This window comes from Lathyrus oleraceus, chromosome 5, assembly GCF_024323335.1.
Source record: "Lathyrus oleraceus cultivar Zhongwan6 chromosome 5, CAAS_Psat_ZW6_1.0, whole genome shotgun sequence".
Lineage (NCBI taxonomy): Eukaryota > Viridiplantae > Streptophyta > Magnoliopsida > Fabales > Fabaceae > Lathyrus > Lathyrus oleraceus.
The window spans coordinates 308,268,366-308,283,434 of NC_066583.1; the positions used below are offsets into that span (position 1 = coordinate 308,268,366).

General features: G+C 35.8%; 1 non-coding gene across 1 annotated transcript; it reads right to left on the reverse strand.

Annotated features, from left to right (window-relative positions):
* Positions 1-10,344: 10,344 nt before the first annotated feature.
* Positions 10,345-10,451, reverse strand: LOC127088970 (small nucleolar RNA R71). Its single transcript, XR_007790756.1, has one exon. It is a non-coding gene; the product is annotated as a small nucleolar RNA R71 (small nucleolar RNA).
* Between the last annotated feature and the right edge of the window lie 4,618 nt (positions 10,452-15,069).

Consider the following 15,069-nt stretch of genomic DNA (forward strand, 5'->3'; position numbering starts at 1 on the left):
TGCGATCAGAACTTCATAAACACCTTGCCCAAGCTTTTCCAGACCAATCCATACCCTCCATTGCATAGAATTTTTGAGGATTTCTTTTGAAATCGAGTTTGAACTTCATCTTCTGTTTGGAAGTTCAAACTCCAGAAATTCACTTCCCTTTTCATCTCAATTGGTTTCTGCAAGCAAAAGGAAGAGAAAGCAAGCAAACCCAGATCAAGATCAAGTGAATATTAATCAACTCGAAGGTGATTTTTCAGAAATTTCATCTCTTCGATTCTCTCTAAATTCTTCACCATTCTTTGTAATTTTTTGTTGGCTGAAGTCCTATCAATGTAGGCAAGAAGATTGAGTTGCTTTGAGGTCAATTCGAAGCAACTCAGTTCATGATCCTCAAAATTGAAATCCCTGTATCTTTTTATATACTTGGAACTAGAGAAAATTGAGACCAGATTCGTGCTCCTGAGCATTTTTCCTTCAAATTAGTGTATTCACTTTTCATTTTTCATGAAGTAGAGCTTGAACCAGACCGGTGGTGATCACCGGAGAAGATGACCGGAGCTAGGGCTCCGGTGGTGCGTTAGTAAAGTCCAAGCCATCTGATTTGATTCAAATGTTTTAATCTCAAGCGTTCATTGTGATTACCACGAGTACAACACATTGACCAAGGAGCATGGTGGACCGCGCGCGTATCGCCATCAAATCTGTCACCTCAATTAATGAGGGAGATCTGATGGCCCTTGTTTTTTGTATTTTCTAATTTTTCATTTAATCCACTTATTTTGATTAGTTCATATTAATTTCATTTTTAATCTAAAAAATATGGTACTTTCACGAAAATCTTTAAATATTTTCGGCTTTCATTTTCTGAAGTAAAATTATTTTTTGGATTAATTTTGATATTTTTCATGAATTAATTGTTTTTCTACATATTTTTAATTATTTAAAAATACCTCTGACTTTTTAAAAATCATGAAATTTTTCGTCTAAGGTCCTTTGACCTTGTTTGACCTAGGATAAATCTCTTGGCCATTTATTTGGTGTTTTAAAGAGATTTTAGGTTTTGACCAAATTAAATTGAATTTAAATGCATTTTAATTTGATTTTTAATTGATTAATTGTGTAAAAATTATGTTGAGCCATTTTTATTGACTTGTGATGTTTGATTATGTGTTGGGGCCTTGGTCAAGGTTGATTTGAGTTTTGTTGGATTAAAATCATTGGACTTAGGGGATTGAGGAAATATACATTTCATCTCCCAAAATGAATGAATGCTTTTAATTTGATAAAATTCCTCCCGTGACCAATTTGTGTTTTCTCTCACCCCCTCCCTCTTCATCTTCAATCTCATTCTTTCCCATCCCTTTCATTGACAAATGAAATCTCAACATCCTAAGGCTAATTGGTTCATCAATAGCCTTGTGTTAGATGAACCAGTACAAGTATGGATGAGATAGGTCCATCCTTTTGATCTTTTCTTTTAGTGCGTGGTATGTTTTTGGAGTTTAGTTCATTATACCTAAATTTTTATTGCCCGACCTCAGATAGTTGTGACTTCTACATAAGCCCAATTACGATTGTTAACATAGAGCTAAATTTGACTCTAAAAGGCATAGCATTCTAGTAAGTGAGATTATAAGTCTCCCATCTTTCATGGTATTGTGTGGAAACTTGGCTTTTTTTTTCTTCCTTTGGAAGATGTCTTGGCTCAAGGATCCATGCTTGTGAATAGATGGTTGAGTGTTCTCCAAAGAATGGCTTAATCAATTGAAAAGCAAAACATCACTAACAATTAATCAACTAACATTTGACTAATTTGTATTAATATTTCTTTTATTTTCAAGTAATTTACTTTATGCAATTTAAATTCAAGTCATTTACCATTCATCTATCATTTACATAGCATTTAATTTGGTCTTAGGACCTTAAAATACTTAATAAACAACAAAAACCCTAAAAAAATGTTTGTGTGGAATGTTGGATTTGATCTGAGCTTTTGGACTTAGAATTAGGCAACATTCCATATGCAAAGGGACTTGGCCAATGCCAACATTTCTGAGACCAAGTTATTGTGATTTGAGCTTTCCTTTGATACAAGTATTGGGATCCACATGAATTCATCTGTTACAGGGTTTTGATGCAACTGTTACTTTGATCTCATGCCTAATGTCTTATTCTGAGCAAAAAATAAAGTATTTCATCTGATACATGAGAAGATAGAGAAGACTGTCAACTATGGATTTATGTGCTTGGATGTGGCCATCTTTATTTGACACCTTGCTCTTCATATTGCTAATTGCTTGCTGTTTATGAGTCCAAAGGGAAAATGGGTTTTCTATATGACATTCTTGTCCGTTGGATTGCATCCCATTGGTCAGATCTTTTCAACTCTTAATTTTTAATTTTATGGTTAAGATTAGTCTCTTCATCTCCTCCCACTTCTTAAATTTCAAAATATCTTCCCCATTTCAAAAACTTTCTTTGCTTGTGATTTCAAAACATAGACTTTATTGCAAATTAGAAACTTTAGCCTTACGCCATTACATTTTTAAACTTTTTTTCTTAAATAAAACTTGTAAATGAATATAATCATATGGACTTAAAATTTCAAAAAACAAAAAGAACTAACACTCATTCAAACCTTTGGGCCCTTTGTGCCTCTTTTAAACTTAACTTTTGATTGAAAACAATCCACTCATTTTGAAATTAATACCACGAACTACGAGGTTTTGATCCCTCATTTTTATGTTGGTACATAGGCACAAACCTGAACGTCTTGTCAACACAAAAAATATAATCAATGAATTCTTTTCTCATGCCCACACTCTATTTTTCTCAAACATATTTTATACCAAACACACATACACACATAAAGAAGGGCTCCCTATGAGTACCTAGGACACTGTGGGTGCTAACACCCTCCCTCTGTGTAACCAACCCCCTTACCTCTAATCTCTAGTATTTTATTAGTTTTGATTTGAAAACTTCTTATCTTTGGGTTTTGTTCGTACTTTTCCCTTTTCCTTTGGAAACAATAAAAGCGTGGTGGCGACTCTGGTTTTATTGATGTTAAGTTTATCCATAGCTTAACGGTCATGAATTTACCGATACACAACTCATGTTGATTCATCTGACACAAGGTCATTGATGAATCAACTAGCATTTGGACATTAGAGAAATCATTGGTCAATGATGGATTGAGAAATAATAGGGATGAAGATGAAGAGGGGAGGGGAAACAGAAACACAAATTGATCACAGGAGGAAATTCATTTGATCAATATTATCCATTCAACTTGAGGGATGAAATGTACATTTCATCAACCTCCTAAATCCAATAGTATTGGTCAAATAAAAATCAAATCAACCATGACAAAGGCCAAACAGAAAGTCAAACATCACAAGGTCAATTAAATGGCTCAACAATATTTTTAAAATAATTTAACAATTAAAAATTAATTTTAAATTGAATTAAAAGGCATTTTTAAATGGACAAAACCTCAAATCTCTTCAAATCACCAAATAAATGGCCAAGGGATTTATCCTAGGTCAAACAAGGTAAAAGGACCTTAGCAAAAAAAATTCATATTTTTTGGAAAGTCAGAAGTATTTTAAAATAATTAAAAACAAGTCAAAAATAAATTAAATCACAAAAAATATCAAAATTAATCCAAAAAATGATTTTAATTCAAAATATGGAAAGGGAAAATATTTAAGGATTTTTGGTGAAAGTCCCATATTTTTTGGATTAAAAATGAATTTATTATGAATTAATCAAAATAAAAGGATTAAAATAAAATTCAGAAAATAAAAAGAAAATAGAAAAAACAAGGGCCATCAGATCTTCCTCTTTAATTGAGGTGGTAGATCTCATGGCCACGTGCGCGCTGAACACGATACACCAAGTCAAACGCGCCACACACATGGTAATCTGAACTAATGGATATGATTAAAACGTACAAACATAATCAAACGGTTGGAAGGGTCCCAACACACCACCAGAGCCCTAGCTTTGGTCTTCTTCTCCGGTGGGCCTCACCGGACTTGTCCACCACCAACCTCCAAAAGTATGGAAAATGAATACACTAATTTAAAGGAAAAATGCTTAGGAGTCCAAATCTGACCTCAATTTCTCCCAATTCCAAGTATATTGAAAGATACATGAATTTGAAATTTGAGGTGTGTGATCTAAGTTACTTCGATTTGACCTCAAAGCAACTCAATCTTGTTGCCTACATTGGTAGAACTTTAGCAAACCAAAAATTATTTGAAATGATGGAGAATTGAGAGAGAATCGAAGAGAGAAAGTTTCACAAAATTCACCTTTTGTTTGCAGTAAGGAGGCTTGATCTCAATCTCTATTTTCTCGGGTTTGCTTCTACCAACTTGTAGGAGATGAAATGAGTTCTCAAATGGCTTGGACTCTTGGAGTTTCAACTTCATAACAGAAGTGAAATTAAAACTCGATTTCTAAAGAAATCTTCAAGATTATTCTTTAATGGAGATTTGGGGAAGAAGCAGGCCGAGGCATGGAGAAGGTGAGTCTATTTCTGATCTCAAGGCACTTATATTTATAGCATGAGGATTTCTTTTCACACACTTCCATCAAAAATCCAAAAATAGCAATGCTCTCATGCATGCTTTCATGGGCATGTACTGTAAGACCCCAATTATGACCCTAAGATCCCTCATGATATCTCATCATATGCATTAGCTTAGAGATCACACCTTGGCATCCTTCTTACCCCTCATTCAGTGGGTTTTCATTGGGAGAGATCACCAAGCACATTTTGATTTTATCATACTTTGTTTTTCATTATTTACTAACCAAAATGCCAAAAATATGTCAATGTATAGTTTGTTGCTTTTGTAGGTAGTGTGTGATCACCCATGCTACATCCAGCTCATATCTAGGGTTTAAGACCCTCAATGCAAGGATATCAATCAAGATATGGTTTAAATTGTCCCTATAAATCATGTATGGATCCCCATAGTCTTCACATATCATTTTGATCAAGAATTCATCAAGAGTTTGAAGCTTGTTTGCCTTGGAAGCCCTAATTCTTTTGGGTATCTTGTGTGACTTCCTCAGCAAGTTTCTTCATCATTTGATCAAATATTTCAAGGGATACTTAATTATACATCATCCTACACATATATGATCCTCCATGAGTCCCAAATATCAAGAGAATGTCAAGTTCGAAAGATGGTTCATGGAGGTTGACCAGAGAAAGTCAATTGGTCAAAATTGGGGTTCCCTAGAGCCTATATCCTACACTTTTTGACATATGAAACTGATTACAATATCAAAGTTACTCCTTATGACATTCCAAACAACTTTCATGTTGAAGTAAAGAGCTAGTTTTGCTTGGAAAGACATTTTTTATGGTGAAAGATTATAAGTCATTTTGTCTGAAACCTAGTTAGGAGGTCAACTTCCAAGGATCATAACTTGCTAAATTTTTATTAGATGAAATCCATTCAAGTTCAATGATTAAATTCAAGATGTCCTTTTCAACTTTTATGTTTAGAATAATTTCAAATTCAACATTCAAATGCATGTGCCAAGAGGAAACATTACAGGTCATTTTGGGCCATTACCATTGAACAAATGATTTTCCTCAACTTCTAAAATGCATAACTCCTTCATGACAAATCCAAATGTGGTCTAATTTGTTCCCAAATTTAATAGTTTTTAAATATCTACAACTTTTATGAAGGAACTGTTTCCATTTGAAGTACATAGAAAAAGTTATTCAAGGTGGAAGAAGTGAACATTTGGCTTGGTACTTCGAAAATTTTCAAATATGTTTGATTTCCCAAACTTCCACCTCCAAATTCATCATGATCCAAGCTTCAAATAGGAATTTGTTAAACATGAAACTTGTTCCCTTTGATCTCACCTTTCCAAAAAGTCTATAATCCCCTCATATGGCCAAAGAATGAAGGAATTGCGCATTGGTTCTTTCGAAGGGACCAATTGGATGATTTTCATGTTCACATTTCAAACTCAAATGCATGGCCATATGACATGATTTCAACATGATTAACAAGCATTTTTGGACCTGATAGCATCACTTGATGGGCCTATCACATGCCCATGCAAGCATGCAATGAAAATTGCTAAGTGTGTGAAAATGAATCACATTGGCTATAAATACAACCCTTCATGCTCAGAATTGAGGACCTCATGCCCAATATTTGATTCTACAATCCAAACCCTCACCATTAAATGATAATCTTGAAGGTTTTCATTTGAAAACCGAGCTTCAAATTTCATTCTGCTTTGAGATTGAAACTTCAAGAGTCCAGGCCATTTTCTGATCTTAATCACTTCCTACAAGCTTCTGAAACCAACCCAAGCACAATTGGGATCAAGATCAGGCAAGGTTGAAGCTCCCTCAAAGGTAATTTTTCAGAATTTTCATCTCTTTGATTCTCCATCAATTCTCCACTATTCTTTGTGATTTTGGGTTGGCTAAGTCCTGCCAATGTAGGCAAGAAGATTGAGTTGCTTTGAGGTCAAATCGAAGCAACTCAGTTCATGATCCTCAAAATTAAAATCCCTGTATCTTTCTATATACTTGGAATTGGAGAAAATTTGGGCTAGATTCAAGCTCCTGAGCATTTTCTTTTCAAAATAGTGTCCTTGTTTTTCATTTTTCATGGAGTTGAGGTTGTACCAGTGTGGTGGTCATCATTGGAGAAGATGACCGGAGTTAGGGCTCCGGTGGTGAGTTGGCTTCACCTCATCCACCTGATCTTGGTCCAGGGATCTAATCTCAGCCTTTGGTTTGAATTACGACTCGTACGTCCGCGTTGAATGTGGACTAGGGTGGATGATACGTGCTTGGCCATCAGATCTGCCACCTTATGTAATGAGGGAGATTTGATGGTCCTTGTTTTTTTGGTATTTTCTGAATTTTCATTTAATCGCTTTATTTTTATTAATTCAAAATAATTTCATTTTTAATCCAAAAAATATGAGACTTCTACCAAAAATCCTTAAATATTTTTCTCTTCTATTTTCTGAATTAAAATCATTTTTTGGAATTAATTTTTTTATGCATATTTTTAATTGTTTAAAAATTCTTCGGACTTTTCAAAAATGATGAATTTTTTTGTCCAACGTCCTTTGACCTTGTTTGACCTAAGATAAATATCTTGACCATTTATTTGGTGTTTTGAAGAGGTTTTAGGTTTTGACCAAACTAATTTGTATTTTAATTCCTTTTTAAATTGATTTTTTATTGATTAATTATGTAAAAGTTATGTTGAGCCATTTTTATGTATTTGTGATGTTTGACTATTTGCTTGGGTCTTGGTCAAGGTTGATTTGACTTTTGTTGGATTAAAATAATTGGATTTAGGGGATTGATGAAATGTACATTTCATCTCCCAAAATGAATAAATGATTTTAATTTGATAAATTCTTCCCATGACCAATTTGTGTTTCTCTCATTCCCCTCTCCCTTCATCTTCATCCCTATTCTTTCGCATTTATTTCATTAACCAATGAAATCTCAAATATCCTAACACTAATTGCTTCATCAATGACCTTGTGTTAAATGAACTAATACAAGTATGGATGAGATAGGTCCATCTCTCTTAATCTTTTCTTTTAGTGTGTGGTATGTTTTAGGAGTTTGGTTCATTATACCAAATCTATAACATGCATTATGATAACATGAAATAGTATCACATTCTAGGACTCAATTTAATTAAATTATATTATTATTTACTTCAGTTTATTTCATTTTATTTGATATTACGCGATATTTTCTTTCTATTTATCTCAGGTGGTTTATTTGAAGCACAAGTAAAAAAGGAAGAAAAGGAGGTGCAAAAAGGAATGAAAAGAAGCAAATATCAAAAGCCAAAGCCCAGCCCAAAAAGCACAGGCGTTGTGCCTGTGACGAGCGTCACAAAGGCTGTGACGAGCATCACGCTTTACACACCATGTGTGACGTGATAACATGAAATAGTATCACATTCTAGGACTCAATTTAATTAAATTATATTATTATTTACTTTAGTTTATTTCATTTTATTTGATATTACGCGATATTTTCTTTCTATTTATCTCAGGTGGTTTATTTGAAGCACAAGTAAAAAAGGAAGAAAAGGAGGTGCAAAAAGGAATGAAAAGAAGCAAATATCAAAAGCCAAAGCCCAGCCCAAAAAGCACAGGCGCTGTGCCTGTGACGAGCGTCACAAAGGCTGTGACGAGCGTCACGCTTTACACACTTGTGTGACGAGCGTCACACATGGTGTGACGGACGTCACACCATTCCCCTATATTTGAGGCACAAGGAACGTAACAGACCATGTTGAAGCTATTTGCACGCCTAACCATTTTCCACGTTGAAGACATTTGACGCGGAATACCTTTGGAAACAGTTACAACAAGTGACCAATATAAATAGTAACCTTACGGAGAACCCTAGAGGTTCCACGCTTCTTCGTCGCTTTCTCTTTTTCGTAATTTTTCTCTTCCAGCAGTACAAGCACATTTTTTACAGCATTACTTTTACGATTTTTATATTGTTTCCTTTGCAATTTCTATTTTCTTTTTCAGCACTTAGTTAATTCTTTTTCGCACAATAGTTTCTACACCGGAAACTATTGTGTACCTTTCACCGGATCTAACCTTACGTTAGAATCTAGTTTTTTTATTCCTTCGCTTTTATTTTTCTATTTGATAGAAGAATTCAAGAACAAATCCAACCGGCCTGTGGTGGAGTGTTCAAGACTGCTATTTAATTTCTCAGGTTCTTTAATTATTGTTTGAATTTATATATGCCCTGCTTTACTGTTTATTTATATTATTTGCTTGAGATGAATCTGTTTATGCATGATAATTATTTAAGTCTGTTTAGCATGTCTGGCTAATTTATTTAGGTATCGGTCTGTAAAGTAAGCGGAATGAAGAAATCAAAACCAAATTGGTTTAATTAAGTTTAAAATTAAAATCACTCTTTTTACGGTCTCAATTTACAGGTTTAATAACAAGGTTTTTGTACGAAAGTAAAAGACATAAAGAAGTTAAAATCAATAGAGCGAGAGTTTGAGGTTTTGACTGGACAGTGTTAATTGGACATTAATTCTAGATCAGGGCGAGAGCAATTTTTAGAGTTAATTAAATTCTAATCTTTTTCAAAAAGTATTTTTAAAGGTTGAATGTGAGGACGAGAGTTAAGCATTTGAATTTAATTATATAACCTAAGTCAACAGAGCGAGAGTTTGAGATAAGGGTGTTTAAACGATTAGTGTTTTCTTAAAAAGAGTTTCTACGGATTCTATTGTTTTCAAAAAGTGGTTTTTGACTTAACTATAAGTGACAGCTACGTTAATATAAAATCATAGTTTATTCAACAGAGCGAGAGTTTGAGATAAGACTTTTAATCAATAGTGTCAACGGAAAAGATTTATTTTAAAAAACCAAGAAACCAACGAAGAATTGATTCCCTAATTACGACGAACTACATACCGATATCCGCTTATTAGATATTTATTTTAGATCTTATTTTAGTTTTAGCTTTTCCCCCAAACAATCAAAGTATTACCTGCCTTAGCTTTACGAAGTAACCTTAGATAACGGTATATCGATTCATAAGTCCCTGTGGGATCGATATCTTTTAAAACTACGCGATAGAATTGTGCACTTGCAGTTTGTACCCCAAATTCGACTCATAAAGTCGCGATCAAGTTTTTGGCGCCGTTGCCGGGGACTTTTATTTAGTCGATATCGTAACTCTTCTGTTACGCTGTAGAGACTAAGGCTTTTCTTTTTCTTTTCTTTCTTTCGTTGATTTGTATGCCACACACTCGCTCACAAGGCGAGCCGTTCTACTTACGAATCAACGATATCGAACTATATCTCCGAGTCTTACGCCGAATTCGGGAATATCGTGCTGCAAACAATCTCCCTCCTGTTGAACTTCCTGATTTCAAAAATATTTTCCCTTCGATACCCGAGATGGCAGAACCAGCTCGTGCTCTTCGAGATTACGCCGCTCCATCACAAGATGAGCCGCATTCGAGTATTGCTCCACCTGCAATCGAAGCAAACAACTTTGAACTTAAACCTTCACTGTTGCAGGCAGTGCAACAGAACCAATTCTCTGGAAATCCTACCGAGGATCCAAACCTTCATTTATCCGTATTTGTCCAATACGCCGATACTGTTAAAGCTAATGGTGTCACTTCAGAGGCAATTCGACTTCGTGTTTTTCCTTTCTCGTTAAGAGATAGCGCTAGAAGATGGCTTCAATCTCTTCCTTCCAACTCAGTCACCACATGGAACGAGTTGAAGAAAGTTTTTCTTGCCCGATATTTTCCGCCGAGCAAAACAGCTATGTTAAGAGCCCAGATAAATGGATTTAAATAGAAAGATAACGAGTCTCTCTTCGAAGCATGGGAAAGATACAAAGACATGATGAGACTTTGTCCACACCATGGTTTAGAGGATTGGTTAGTAATCCATACCTTCTATAATGGTCTCCTGTACAACACGAGGTTAACAATAGACGCCGCCGCAGGTGGTGCACTAATGAACAAACCTTATGCTGATGCTTACCAACTTATCGAAAGCATGGCTCAAAACCACTATCAGTGGGGAAGCGAACGAACAATGGTAGAAAAACCTCAAACGAAAACTGGCATGTACGAGATAAGTAACCTTGATCATGTTAATGCAAAAGTGGATGCTCTGGTCCAGAAAATTGAAAGTTTAAATGTATCACCTCCAGCCACCGTGGTTGCCATAACTCAGAATTGCGAAGTCTGTGGAATCCAAGGTCACACTCCTGCAGATTGTCAACTCCTAACAGGAATCCAAGCGGAGCAAGTAAACTATGCTCAAGGAAGCCCCTACTCGCACACCTATAACTCAAATTGGAAGAATCATCCCAATTTTTCATATAAGAGTAATAATGCTTTATACGTACCTGGACAATCTCCAAACCAAGCCCCAGCTATACCTCCGGGATATCAGAAGCCGATCCCATCTACACCTAACAATAACGCCCCTAGGAAATCCAACTTGGAAATCATGATGGAAAATTTTATAGCTTCTCAACAGCAAACCAATAAAGATTTCTTAAACCAGAACGTACACACTGGCGAACAAATTAAACAACTAGCAAGTAAAGTAGATGCCCTGGTGTAGCGGTGTATTCGTCGCCATATGATTTATCAATTAAACCATAAGCAAAGCATACAATGAAGTTTCGAGTCGCCACCGCACTTTTATTTATCCAAAGGATTGGCTAAAAAGCGAACAAAAGCCTAAGAAGTTTTACACGTAGAAAACTAATAAAAGATCAGAGATTCCGGGTAAGGGGTAAGTTACGCAATGGGAAGGGGTTAGGCACCCACTACGTCCTAGGTACTCCTAGGGAGCCCTTTTCACACTTATTGTAAAAGATTGTTATTTGTTAAGACATATGCATTGTGCAAACATGAGTGAGATGGTGAGAAAAGAATATACAAGTTTTATTGGGTTTGAGCGGATGAACCCGCTGCCTACGTACCTTCCATCAAAGGTAAGGATCAAAACACCGTAGTTCGGCTAAAAGATTTCCAAAAGTGAGTTGGATTCAGTTTTAAACAAAACAATGGACGAGGCCAAAGCAATTGAGTGAGTGAAGTTAACCGATTATGATTATGAAAATGAAGTCAAAGTATGATTAAGATTGATTCAGAGAAGTATTATAAAATGAAGTTTGAAAAAGTCAAGGACTTGGGGTCCAGGTTTTTAGTTTGAAAACATGAAGATGTTTGCACAATGTCTAAGTCAAGTTTAAGATCAAAGTGTGAAAAGGTTCTAGGACACAATGAGGATGAATGAGTGAGGATGGAAAGTAAAGCTTCTCAGGAGGTTCACTTCTTGAGATCATATAGAGGATGATTCAAGGGTGTCCTTTGGAATGGAAAGTAAGTAATGATAAAATAAACAAACAAATGATACCGGATGCCACTCAATGGTCTTACTCCAATCTCACAAACAAAAGCGGATATCGGATACCAATGGCTGGGTTTACACCAATCTCCTAAAACAGAACTGGATATCAGAGGCCACTCAATGGTCTTACACTAATCTCCTCAAAAAGAAAACAATGAAGAAATATGGAAGTCAACTGCCAGCTTGTGGGACTTAGGTTAACTCCACACGTGATCATAGGAAAGCAAATGCCAACTCGTGGGACTTACAATTGCATCCTCTCACAAACAAAGAAAGCAAAACAGGGATGTCAGATACCAACTTGTGGGACTTACTCTGACATACACAGTATGATCCTAGGAAAACAAATGCCGGCTCGTGGGTCTTACAATTGTATCCTCACATACAGATAAAGAAACAAGCAAAGACAAGATGAGTGGCCAATGTGATGGACTTATACTCACTTCCATATCATAGGAACAAATGCCAACTCGTGGGACTTACAGTTGTCCTTAATGGGTAAACAACAATGATGATGTCAGACAGACAAAAGAGATGCTCATGTATTAATGGTAATTGATGATGATAAATGCATAACATACAGGCAAGCAAGTGCATATGAAGCAACCAAACAGTCAATGAGAATCAAACAGCACACTCTATAGCCAAACAAGGGGGCTCACACAAGAGGGTTTGACTATAAAAGTCCACTGTAATGGGTGAAGGTCGCTCTCAACCTTGCCATTGAGAGGCTAAGGTGAAGCAGATGAATAGGAGATGAGGGGTGTGCCTCATTGCTTCTATCCCTGATCAGGGAGAGCATCAAAGAAAGTGTGGGAGTTCAGAAAGTAGGAACTCTCTCCACATTATTGACTCGATTAGATCTTGGGTTTTTATCTCAATGCTTCAACCATGTAATGGGAGCAAAGAGAGGACACACTGAATAGTGGGGGATAGGCTACTTATCCCTACCTTCCACCAATTGCCTCGAATGAGGACTTTTCCTGCTTAGGACAAATTTAAACACACACAGGCATTGCCTCTTAAGGAGGACTTCAGACAGTTTGCCCGGTCAAATAACAGACCGGGTCTCCAGACTACATGAAGAAGAAAGGTTTATACCTCAAAGCAAATGCTAAAAAGCAAAGCAAGCAACTAAAGCAACTAAAGGGTACCTGAGAAAAACCAAACAAATCAGTATGCAATTAAACAGTTAAAAGCAAAAGGAATGGATAAATAGTCAACCACAGAAGGTCAACTGTGCAAAGCAAAACTCAAGTTACATGAGTCACCTACAAAACAAAAGGTTAGCACAATATAGACAAACAAACATCAATCAAATTGGTATGATCTTGGAAGCACTATGCTCAACCTGAAACAGATGAACTCAACATAAGTCCAAAGGACCACTAGGGCTAGCCTAGGGTCAAAGATGAAAGAAAAAGTCAAGGCAGCAAGGAAAAGTCAACTCAAAGTCAAAGTCAACCAATTAGAAAGCAATCACAATTGGGCCCACATTCAAATCATGCATTATGATCATTTCATGAACATTTGAAGTCAAAGTAAGGCAAAGAAAGCATACAAAAGTCAACAGAATGACTTGCATCAAAAGTCAACTCAAACATTTTCAAAAATCATGAAATAAATCACACTCAATCCTAGCATCTAACATGGTATACATGTAAAATTTCATGGCATTTGGATGAGAGGAAGGCAGTCAAGTAAAATCATGAAGTCAAACCAAGTTCAAACATGCACAATGGAAGTCAATAAACATAGGTCAACTTCAAAAAATCATATCAAATTGAAAACAGAAGAGAAATGAATGAGATTAACACCAATGCAAAGCTTGAGATGTCTAATTATCACATATGAAATTTCATGATCATACAATATGTTATGAGAATTTCCCAAAAGGTTTGGCAACATGTAGCACAAAAAGTCAACCATGGACTAGGCAGGGAAGAAAAATCACAAACAAATGGAAAATTGCACAATAAATTCCCAGAAAATTCATACATAAACTAGACATGTGATAGATGATTCATGCAAAATTTCAAGTGATTTGGAGGCCAGGAGACATGTGAACAAAAATCATACATTTGCATATCAATGGTGTGACACAAATTGTCACACCCTAGTTCAAAAATTCATATCTATCAAACCACAAATGAGAAATCCACAAACTCTATATGGAAACAAAGGTCAATGTGTCTAGTTCTACCACAAAAATTTTCAGGCTCATTGGATATAACATGAGTATTTCACAATTGAAATGGCAAAGGGTGTCATTTATGCACACATGTTGGGAAAATAATTACCATAAAAAATCCAACCAGTGAAAAATTCATTAAAAATCATGATTAAATAAAGGACATTCTTGTGAACATGTGGAAAAAATTTCAAGATTTTTGGATGAAATGTGAAAGAGAAATAAATTGTGGAAGTTGGATGAAATTATGATGCAAACATGAACAAAATGGTATGGCAATTGGTCAACATAAGTCAGCGGATGGCAATTTGGTAATATTCAGCATCACTAACTAAAACGACACAGCTTTGGCAAGGCAAATAAAATGTTCTGATTGGCTCCCAGCCAATAGAACAGTAACGTGGCCAATGAGCTTCAAAGCTCTGAGTTTCTAAAACCCTAGGGGTTTAACAACAGCAATGGCTCATCATGTAACTTCATGCAATCAAAATTCCAACACAGTGAACAGCAGGGCAATAACACGACAATGTTCATGCACATCCCAACAACAATCAACCATACACATTCATGCAAAATTCTGGCAAGCTCTAGGGTTTATAACAGCATGTGTTCATGCTCTTCATGCATATTCAATCACTATCCAAACGAATTCCAACATCAACCATCCAACAGCATAGCATTTGGCAAGCAAACAACATCATACAACACAGACATATGGATTTTCCTAGGCACATTCAAAACAGCAGCAAGGCATGTTCATCATCATCATGTAATCATCAAGAACAATAGCAAGCAAGCAGCATGGTGTTCAACATGATATCCAACATCAACACGAAATCATTTAGCATGGTTAACAACAAGGTTCATGCATCTACTATCATCACCTAAACTCAAACAACAACAAAACACTTAATCATGAAAGAAAA